Source organism: Neophocaena asiaeorientalis, unplaced genomic scaffold (assembly GCF_003031525.2).
Source record: "Neophocaena asiaeorientalis asiaeorientalis breed wild unplaced genomic scaffold, Neophocaena_asiaeorientalis_V1.1 scaffold148, whole genome shotgun sequence".
NCBI classification, from domain to species: domain Eukaryota; kingdom Metazoa; phylum Chordata; class Mammalia; order Artiodactyla; family Phocoenidae; genus Neophocaena; species Neophocaena asiaeorientalis.
Genome location: NW_020174050.1, coordinates 2,186,451 through 2,197,240, shown reverse-complemented (window position 1 = coordinate 2,197,240; position 10,790 = coordinate 2,186,451). Strand labels below are relative to the sequence as shown.

Below are 10,790 nucleotides of genomic sequence, written 5' to 3'. Positions count from 1 at the left end.
TTGTGTTGCTCACCATTTTCTTGCCTAACATAGTGCATGGTGCATAGTGGGTAGGCAACAAATACTTGGTGAATGAATGAAAATCCATTCTAATTTTGCATAAATTGTCCATTTTCAACTCAAATTCAAAAAAAAACATACACAGAAACAATAGCAACAACAAAATAAAAACAGGTTAGGGACAAAAATGAGGGAATAATACTGGGCATAAGACAAAAAAATTTGTGGAAACTATGAGGAATTGGAAGACAGCATTATCTTGTGTAAAGGCATTCAAAATTCAAATAACTTTGTAACGCTGTGAGGACAAAATAAAGTATGTCCATATACCAGTTTTGATTATAGGCTGTCAGTTTGCAGTGCTTGCCTTAAATAAATTGATATATCCATTATATATTCACTATTGGTTATAGGCTGCCAGTTCGCAATGCTTAAGTTGATATATCCATTATATATTCAATACAAATGACATTTAATGCCCTGAAAATATGCTCACATATATTAAGTAAAACAAAAACAAAAGCATGCTAAACAAGCAGCAGCAGCATTCTCGTTTTATTTAAAAATACACCTAGGGCTACCCTGGTGGCGCAGTGGTTTTGAATCTGCCTGCTAATGCAGGGGACACGGGTTCGAGCCCTGGTCTGGGAGGATCCCACATGCCGCGGAGCAACTGGGCCCGTGAGCCACAACTACTGAGCCCGCGTGTCTGGAGCCTGTGCTCCTCAACAGGAGAGGCCGTGATAGTGAGAGGCCCACACACCGCGATGAAGAGTGGCCCCCACTTGCCACAGCTAGAGAAAGCCCTCGTGCAGAAACGAAGACCCAACACAGCAAAAATAAATAAATTAATAAACTCCTACCCCCAACATCTAAAAAAAAAAAAAATACACCTAAAAAACACTGAAAATAGTTGGACTAAAATGTCATCAGTGGCTATCTCTAGCTGATGGAATTATATGTTCCTGTGTGTGTGCTTTTCTATATTTTGTTAATGCTCTACAATGAATATGTATTGTTTTTGTATCCAGAATTAAATTGTTTTTACAAGGTAGAGAATTAACTTGGGTGGCAATGTAGAGGATAAAATGGAGTAGAGTAGGATCAGAGGCAGAGAGATTAATAGACTTTTGCACTAGAATGGATGAAAGATGGTAGAAGCCAAATTAAGGCAGTGGTTGTGAGGCAAAGAAAGTAATTAGGTAGTGAGAACATAGAACATAGAACGAATGAATAGGATTTGGTAATCTTGGATCCATTTAGGTTGGAGATAAAGGCTAAGGAAACATTAGTTTAAACACTGTAATTCCATTAGTAACCCTGGATCTATATGGGTTGGGGTGGAGATAAGGGATATGAATTCATTAGTCTTATATATGGTAAATGAAATTGTGAACTTAAATGAGATTCCTTAGGGACAGTATATAAAATAGAAATAGGGCAATGGCCAGAATCATGGGGAACTCTTAATATTTAAGAACAAGATAGAGGAAGAAAGGCCTATAAAGAATAAGCAGGATTGATTAAAAAGGTAAAGCAACTAGGTTATCATGGAAACTAAAGGAAGGAAGGAAGGAAGGAAGGTTCAAGTAGGAATTGGTCAATGATGCTAGCGGAGAAAGCACCGTGCTTGCTTCTGAAGTTTGCTCCCTGTGAAAGGACCTCAATTAGTTCTGGGTCTTCCTCTACACTTGGGGAGATTGAGTGACTTATAAAATTAGTAAATTTGTGAAGAATGTCTGATTTAGCTTTGTCTTCCAACCTCAAAGAACAAGGTTGTCCAGAGACCAAATTCCCATTTGATCCTCCATGCTGTCCCTGTCAAGTGTTGTTGCTAGGAATTGGAGGTATAAATCTGCCTAATTCTGGGGATCAGTTGGCAGGACGATTTGGTTTTCCCACTACGCAACATCAATCAACTTAACTTTATCTGTAATAAAGTGATATTTTGGCCCCCATTTCTATCCTTTGCTTTATTTCCCAAATTGTTCAGAACCTAGGCAAGAAGAGGGGGATTAGTTTACTGGGACCCACTTGGAAACTGCAACAATTGATGCCAAATTCCACACCAGGTAATTTGTGGAATTACCTGGGAGAGGCTAATGACTTTGGCAATTAGGAAGTAATCATAAATCACTATCTTCTTAATAAAGTCAAACAATTTTTCCAAGGAAGGCAATTGAGGAAATGTCTCCATGGAGAGTTTGGTGGGACAATGTTAACTACTGCCCCAATCCTTGTTTTGTAAGATTCTCTAAGAATGGGACTATGCCACCCAGGGGACTACATTGGTCAGGGATATTTTAGTTGCACATGTATAAAACGTACCTTGAAATAGCTTAAATGAGAGCAGCAGGTGTGGGAGGGAAAAAAGACAGAACTTAGTGGCCACTTAATTAATGGACAATGGGTTAGTCTATGATCCTGGATTTCAAATGCTATCTGGACTCTAGTCTCTATTGCTTATAATACCTTGGTGTGTTTTTTCTACAGGCATACCTTGCTTTGTTACATTTCACTTTACTGCATTTTGCAGATACTGCATTTTTTAAATAAAAGGTTTGTAGCAACTCTGCACTGAGCATACCTATTGGCAGCACTTTTCCAATAGCATTTGCTCCCTTTGTATCTCTGTGTCACATTTTGTAATTCTCACATTTCAAACTTTTTCATTATTACTATATATGATTTGGTTATCTGTGAAACTACTTTGATGTTACTACTATGACTTGCTGAAGACTCAGATGATGGTAGCATTTTTTAGCAGTATTTTTATTTAAGGTATAATGCTTAAACATGCTTAAGACATAATGCTTTAATATGTTTAACACATAATGCTATTGCATACTTAATAGACTAGAGTATGGTGTAAAAATAACTTTTGTAAACACTGGGAAGTCAACAAATTTGTGACTCACTTTATTGATATTTGCTTTCTTGTGGTAGTCTGGAACCGAACCTGCAATACCTCCAAGGAACACCTGTATATGGTAAGGTAGGTTTGCTCCCTGTTGTGCCAAAGATGGTAAGTGGCAGCTCTAGCCTCAGTAAAATTGTCATACATTACTCCGGAGATTGGCTTGGATATCTTGTCATAAAGATATCTTTATGACAGGGGAAGTCACATAACTGACAGCTTTATTACATAAAGGATAGGAATCTCCTGAAAAGATGGACATACAAAAGTGTTGTTCACTACATTCTACCCTTGGCTACCCGGCACCTATACTTGTGCTTTCTTCAGTACACAGAATTTTTAAAATGCCCTAGTCTAAGACAATATAATTGTAACATGGACAACTGAAATACTCTCTTCTCCAACAGGAGACATGCCAAACTCTCATCCAATTTTTCCATCTTGCTCTTGGAAACCAAGAGTTCTAGGTGATATGCATTTCTTAAACCAGGTTTGAATGTAACACATCATGGTACAGCATGATAAAGATAATTTTATTAGATATTGGTATACACTTAAGGAAAGTAAGGGCACTCTAATTAGCTAGTAGATGAGGTTCTTGGTTAGTTAATACGTCCTTTTTTTTTTTTTTTCTTGGCTGTGTTGGGTCTTTGTTGCTGCGCGCAGGCTTTCTCTAGTTGAGGTGAGTGGGGGCTATTCTTTATTGCGGTGCACAGGCTTCTCATTGTGGTGGCTTCTCTTGTTGCAGAGCAGGGGCTCTAGGTACACAGGCTTCAGTAGTTGCGGCGTGTGGGCTCAGTAGTTGTGGCTTGTGGGCTCTAGAGCGCAAGCTCAGTAGTTGTGGCGCATGGGCTTAGTTGCTCCGCGGCATGTGGGATCTTCCCGGACCAGGGCTCGAACCCGTGCCCCATGCATTGGCAGGCGGATTCTTAACTACTGCGTCACCAGGGAAGTCCAGTTAATATGTCTTGAGTTTGTGCTCTGGAAGGTGCTCCCTGATCCCTTGCCCATAATAAGAGGGTACTGGAATTAAGCAATCATAGGCCTTTGTTTGCAAGACTTGGTATTTTTTGTCTATACAAGTCTCTTACAATCTTAGTTGGTTGCTGGTCACCTTGCTTTTTGGTAACTCTGGTTTAGAAACCAAAAACAGAGATGGTGTGTTAATCTGTTTTCTGTCCCTTAGCAATGTGTTACAAGTTAGGAATGCAATGTCTATCCTCCAGTCAACTAAATTAACTATGTATTTCTAATTTGGCCTTTGCATCCAAAATCATAAGCTGAGCAATGAGTTTAGGGATAATGCAGCTAGGATTTATCTCTGTCCACTTGCCTCCAAGTTGCATCTCAGGGAATGGTTCCTCACAATGGGACTAATTTGTCAAACTTTGTCAGATAGGATATGCACGGCAAGAGATGCATGAGGTGATCAAGAATCAGGCTTTTTTCAGGGTTCCAACTATATCTTTTACTGAGTTTTCAACTCCTTAGCTGTGTTTGCACTAACTTTAGCCCAGGACAGAGAATATGGGTTTTCCAAACCTGTACATTGCAGGTTTAGTTGATTCTCAGTCACATGAATTACTGAGTACATGCAGAAAGGGAGTGCCTTAGAAATATACAGTTGTTCCTCGGTACTCAAAGGTTACTGGTTCCAGGACCTGCCACAGATAGCAAAATCTGCGGATGCTTGGGTCCAGTAGTCAACCCTCCAGATCTGTGGATTCTGCATTTGCAGATTTAATCATGTATGTGGAGTCCCCCAATACTGAGGGCCACTGTATTTATTTTTAAAAATTCGCACAGTTTAAGGGTTAACTGTATTCTTTCTTCTGCATTCATACAGGCAGCTTGAACTGAAATGTATCCCTTTCTTGTAGGACCTTGCTAATGGACACACTGCAAAATCCTGACATTTTTCTACCAATTCCCCTAAAACGTTAACGTTGATACAGATATTGTCTAAGACCTAAAATTTAACAATTTGCTTGCTTGCTACAACATAGTAAATATTAACGAACCTCCTAAGCCAAGGAATCGTTACCACTGTGCATGCCACCTAGACTTACCAGTTTTACATTTCAGGGTGTGTCATTTGTTGACACTGGTATTATTTTATATACTAGTCAGGAATAAAAACCCAAACCTTGCCATTTTGAGATTTCTTACTCTTTTCCAGTTTAACAGTCCGTTTGAATTTCACATCAATTTTGGATGCAAGTTCAGGGAATTCAAAGTTTAACATATTATTAGGCTTTTCTCTCTCTCTAAGATTTTATCTGGTTGCTGGAGGTAAGTCCTTCACTACCATGGCAGTGCTGGAGGGGCATCTGGCCTGCTTGCTGTCTAAATTTGTTGCTGTAAGGTCTATTGTTGATACAATTTGCAATCTATTCTCTCAAAATGTGATTGTTGTGCCTCTGCCCTTACTTTAGAATTTATGGGAGTTAGTGTCTTTTCAATAGGATCCTCTATCCAACCCATGGATTCATACCACAGCCTGTGCCATGAGTTTCAATCACCCTGTACTGCAGCAAGCCTGTGTAAAGCAATTGCGCTCTTACTGTGAATCAAATTTACATACCTCTTAAGGAATTCTGTATCTCCTTTTCAGTTCAGTGTAGTCAAGGAACATGCAGGAGTGGGAGTGGTTATCAATGCTGCCTGGCCATCTGCTTAAACATATTATGTTGCCATTTCTACTTGATTGTAGTTGCCTGTGTTGGGCAAAGTTCCAGGTGGGAAACAGGGCCCAAGCCACAAGCTCCCTGTTTTTGAATTCCGAAGTCTTCCTGGCAGTGTCTATCCCTTACCCCTTAGGGTTTCAACTCTGAGGAGAGAGCCAAGAAATATGTCTCAATTCATGAGCACTTTTTCCCTCTTGCAATACCATCAAGACTGCCTCTATTGTCTTGTAATGATTTCTTTCTCAGACATGTTCGTGACACATGGTGACCAAAGGCCACAGATAATTTAAGCTTTTGCTTAACTTCAGCCAGAGTGAGGTGCCTCTTTCTCAATAATGCTAGCCAAAATGGTGAGGTTGTCTCTGATTAGCTCCTTTTGTTAACCTGCCCATTCCTAAACCAATCCCTATGACTGAGGAATTATGGTACTTTGGTTGGCTTGATTCATGGGCCCACTCCTGTGGTATGGGAGTTAAGACCAGGAAATGTATGGTTGCACCTGGAGAAACAAGGGTAGATCTATATTAGTTAGGACAAACTCTCAAGTATCAGTGGGTCACACAAAAGAATGCATAAGAGGGGCTTCCCTGGTGGTGCAGTGGTTGAGAATCTGCCTGCCAATGCAGGGGACACGGGTTCGAGCCCTGGTCTGGGAAGATCCCACATGCCGTGGAGCAACTAGGCCCATGAGCCACAATTACTGAGCTTGCGTGTCTGGAGCCTGTGCTCCGCAACAAGAGAGGCCACGATAGTGAGAGGCCTACGCACTGCGATGAAGAGTGGCCCCCACTTGCCGCAACTAGAGAAAGCCCTTGCACAGAAACGAAGACCAAACACAGCCATAAAAAAATAAATTAATTAAAAAAAAAAGAATGCAAAAGAACTCTAACACAAGTTAATAGGCAGGCAGCTATCCTCCAAGTGAAGATTCAGGAAACCAGAGTCTTTCCACCTTGTGGCTTCGTCATCTTCAACACATGGCTTCCAATACAAATGTCTTAAGTTGCTGGGGAATGGGAGATGGAGAACTTTTCATGTGATATCTTTTATGGACCAGAGATGCAACAGGAGCTCATCACTTATACTCACATTCCACTGGTTAGAATCTAATTGGCACATCTAACTGGGAAGCCTAATTGCAAAGGAGGCTGGGAAATGTAATCTAACTCTGTGCCCAGAAGAAGAATCTAGTGTCTGCAAGTGTCCACTATTCTGATCACTAAATATCCATTTTACCTCTCTTCCCAAACAAAGAACACATCCTACTCCAATAAAGACAACCGAGAAGTTCTATCCAGTTACTAGTTCGGGCTTAAAGTCTAGTTTTTAGGTAATGTGCAGTCCTCTTCATTAGGTCCAGATACAACCTATGAATTAAAAAACACAAGTTATCTCTAATATCACCCCAAATTCCAGGAAACATATTGTACAGTGGTAGATCAGAAACAGGTAACTACAATATGCTCTCATTAGGAAAAGAGAAAACTGTGAGACACTAGGCAATATAGATACATAACAATGATGAAATACTGAGCAGGCATTTTGTGGTCCATCTGCTGTGAGAGTGGAGGAAATTTTGATGAGATCGCAATTTAGTTTTGGAGAGGAATTTGTCCTCTGTCTTCTGTATGGCCCAATACTGGCCTCTGAAATGTTTTCTGCCCATTATTACCCATGGCCACATCCTATGTGAGTATTGGGGAGTTGTAAAGCATTTATGCTCTATTTTCTACTTATGCAAGTTTGGGATGGAACAGTTGCCTCAAGGTTTTAACACTTGAACAATATTTGAATCAAGTTCATAATTTGATCAGTAATAAAATTCCTTCAAAAATTTAGTCCTATGATCTATTTGCCTCCAGTAACTACACCCAAAGTTCTTACATAATTCTCTAACCCAATTTATTCCTTTGCTTCCTTGCCCCCGTGTCAGTTTCTCAAGAACTTCATCCCAGCCTCCTTGAGGCCATCGAAAATAACAGCCTTGGATGGAAAGGCCAAAGCCTTGATCTGATTTTTGTTCCGGCACTAAATCTTGGGAGGACTGTACTCAAGGCCTCTTCTAGTTTCATTTTTTTACTGTTCCAGGTCAAGAATTCCAAATATTCCTATGCACTTTCATTTCTGCAACTGTTTCCTGAGCTTATCTCTTTAGCAAAGTCTTGCTAAAAGTAAAATGCTAAAATGCAAAATACAGTATTACTTATACTCTTTTGAACTATTTCTTCTTCTTATTGAGATTGTACTGAGCTACAGTCTCAATAGGTAGGTAATAGTTTTACCCCCCATTTTGCCACTGCGAAACATGGGTCTCCTTCCAGCCTCTGATACCAGTTTCTCCAACATCTGCTGCATCATCAGTAAGCCAATACAGCATATTTTATAGCATAAAAATATGGGGTACTGTCTAAGCAGTACCCCACTTCCAGCACCAATTTCTAGGTTAGTCATGGTCATTCTAGCTCCTGTAACATATGAATTCTCAAATCTCAATTTTCTCTCTACAAGAAGTCCAAAAAGCAGTGTTTCTAATTTGGAGGTGTCTGTCTTCCAAGTAGTAATTTAGCCATTCATGCTCCTTCTCTCTTCTGGCTCTGGCATCTTCAAAATACAGTTTTTAAGATCACCATACTCACTAGCTTCAAGTTGATGGACAAAGAGTGAAGATGGAAGGCCTTCATTAAGCCTGGAAATGAGCATGTCACTTCCTTTTACATTTCACTGGCTAAAAGTCATTCACATGACCACAAATAACTAAAGGGAAGTTGGGATATTTAGTCTAGCTGTTTGCCCAGGAAGAAGAAATAAGTTTCATGAATGACTAATCAAGTCTCTGTTACAAGGTTCTAAAAGGAAAAAAATTGCTACGTAAAAAGAACAGAAAGTCACTTCAGGGGCTTTGTCCATTCTAATAGGTGTGACCTTATTCTAATAGTTCCAACAAAATAATCATTTCCCTATTATATAAAAGAGTAAGAATTCATTTTGTTGTAAATAATGGGATTACTTCAAACAGAGTATTTGTGATAGTGTGATAGGTACATAAGTCAGACTGCAGAGGGTTAATAAGTGAAATTCAGATAACAAAAAGAGACATTGAATGTAGAATACTCTTTAAAGCTTGGTTGTGAAGGAAAGGAAACACAGTGGAACCACAAATGTAGAGGACTGAAGACAGAAAAGATAACAGAAGAGAACTCAGGGATTGGAACTAGAGTAGACGGATAATTCATCTTATATAAGAGCTGGGAGTGTCTCATTCCTCTGATATTGGAGGAAAGGAAAGATCCAGAAGTACCTAAGTTTCTAGCATTTGGAAAATTAAAGGAGTTTGTGACTAATAGCATCGATCTTCTTGTGAAGTTTGAAGTAAAGTCACATAATGAAATGTGGTTGGGATTTAAAGACTGCAAAAGTATTCTGGTGGGAAGGGAGAAAAAGGTGCTGAAGAATATATAAGTAGGAGGTTAAGACCTAAATCTGTAGTGTTAAGATACATAATGTAGTGTACTGTTCTGCACAGAACTTAGCAACCGCTGTAGGAGAGGAACAGGCAGATGATTAGCACTTCGTGTGTATATTTACTATAACACTTATTACACTGTAAAGCCCCAGGAAGCAGAGACTTAGATTTTATAAACTATGCACACAGTAGGCACATGATGAATTTTTGCTTGAATGAATTGATTCAATCATTGCCAATTCTGCCATAGTACTCTGTAGAGTACTGGCAACTGCCCACATTTCATATGGTATGCCAATGCTAAAAAGAAAAAAAAAAAGGCTAAAAAAATTCAGGCATACTCAGCTAAACTTAGCAGTCTTAAAACGGCAACTACGTCAGCTGAGACATACTTTTTATCTTGTGCCAGTACATCTTTCTTTGATGTTTCCTTCATTTTCCTTATGCTACTGTGTTATTGAACCTGAAAGGGATAATTCTAAGTTCAATAAGCTACGTTGTTATTCCAAAAGTCCTGAAAGTTCTTCAGACACCTACAACTGAACTCACAACCCCCTTCACAATATTCCTTTCAAGAGATTCACAGACAAGGATGACTACTTATGATGCTTACTTCACAGATAAAAAGCTGAGTAGGTGAGTGGTGGAAGGACAAAATCGGGGTCATTCACTGAATCGTCAGCAGAGTCTGGCACAGATTCTGCTTCCTTCTCCTGTCTTCTCCCCTTGGAAACTTCAGAGTTGTAGTGATCTCAGACTTCACTTAGTCGAACTCCTTTAGGTTACACAGGTGTAAACTCAGGTTCAGGAAGTCTGACCCAAGACTTAGTCAAAGTGGGCTCTTTCCTTTACACGACGCCATCTCTCAAGATCCACAGCCCTAACTCACCATTTGGCGGTAGAAAAAAATGGCCAGAAACGAAACTACGTACAAGAGTCCAGAACCAGGCTCCACCTCCCGGATCAGGCAGTCCGGGCCTCCAGCTAACAAAGCGTCTGGTCCGTGCTTCGGTATGGGTTCCCCACCCGGCCCAGGCTGCTCCTCTCCAGCCTGCCCGCCCGCCCCCAGCACCGCAGCACTGCCCGCCCGCAGGGGTCCAAGACTCGACCCTCGAAATCTCACTTTCGTGTTTCGGCCACCCGCGCGCCACCGCTCAGGCGACGGCTGATGGCGTCATCCGTACTTCCGCCTGCGGCTGCGTTCTAGTCATCAGCGAGGAAGGAAGAAGGGAGGTCTGAAGGGCTGTGTGCGGGGGAAATAGCGAGGAAAGAGAAGAAACCCGGGTGTAGCGGGCGCTACGGCAGTAACCGCGGCCCTCCTCTGTCCCCGGCGTCCCCCCATCGGAAGTCGCCCTAGGCACACTTCCCCCGACTCTGGGTAGTCTCCCCTCCGCTTGATCTCCCGACACCCCGGTCTCTCTCTTCGCCTCTAACCACCCCCTCCTAGCTCCCTCACGCTCCCTCCCTCTCCCTCCCTCCCATCGTCAGGCTCCCCGCCCTTAGTATCGCGAGACGAGGTGAGAGCTGGCGGAGCGGCGGCGGCGGCGGCAGCAGTAGAGGTGACCGAGGCGGTGGCGGCGGAGGCGGCACCGAGCGCTGTGTTGGTCCCGGTGCGGCCGAAATCGCGGTAGAGCGTAGCCCCTACGCCCCTCCCCCGTCCGCGCCCTCCCTCTTTTCCCGGAGATGGAGAAGGCTACGGTTCCGGTGGCGGCGGCGGCGGCGG

At 41.7% G+C, this 10,790-nt stretch overlaps 1 long non-coding RNA gene across 2 annotated transcripts; it reads right to left on the bottom strand.

Moving 5' to 3' along the window:
• Window positions 1-3,765: 3,765 nt before the first annotated feature.
• LOC112405683 (uncharacterized) lies at window positions 3,766-10,184 on the bottom strand. 2 transcript variants are annotated; one of them, XR_003004407.1, is made up of 4 exons: window positions 9,681-10,184; window positions 6,841-6,971; window positions 5,502-5,747; window positions 3,766-4,048 (listed from the first exon to the last, which is right to left on the bottom strand). It is a non-coding gene; the product is annotated as an uncharacterized LOC112405683 (long non-coding RNA). The 2 variants fall into 2 exon arrangements; XR_003004406.1 differs by lacking the exon at window positions 6,841-6,971.
• Window positions 10,185-10,790: the final 606 nt, after the last annotated feature.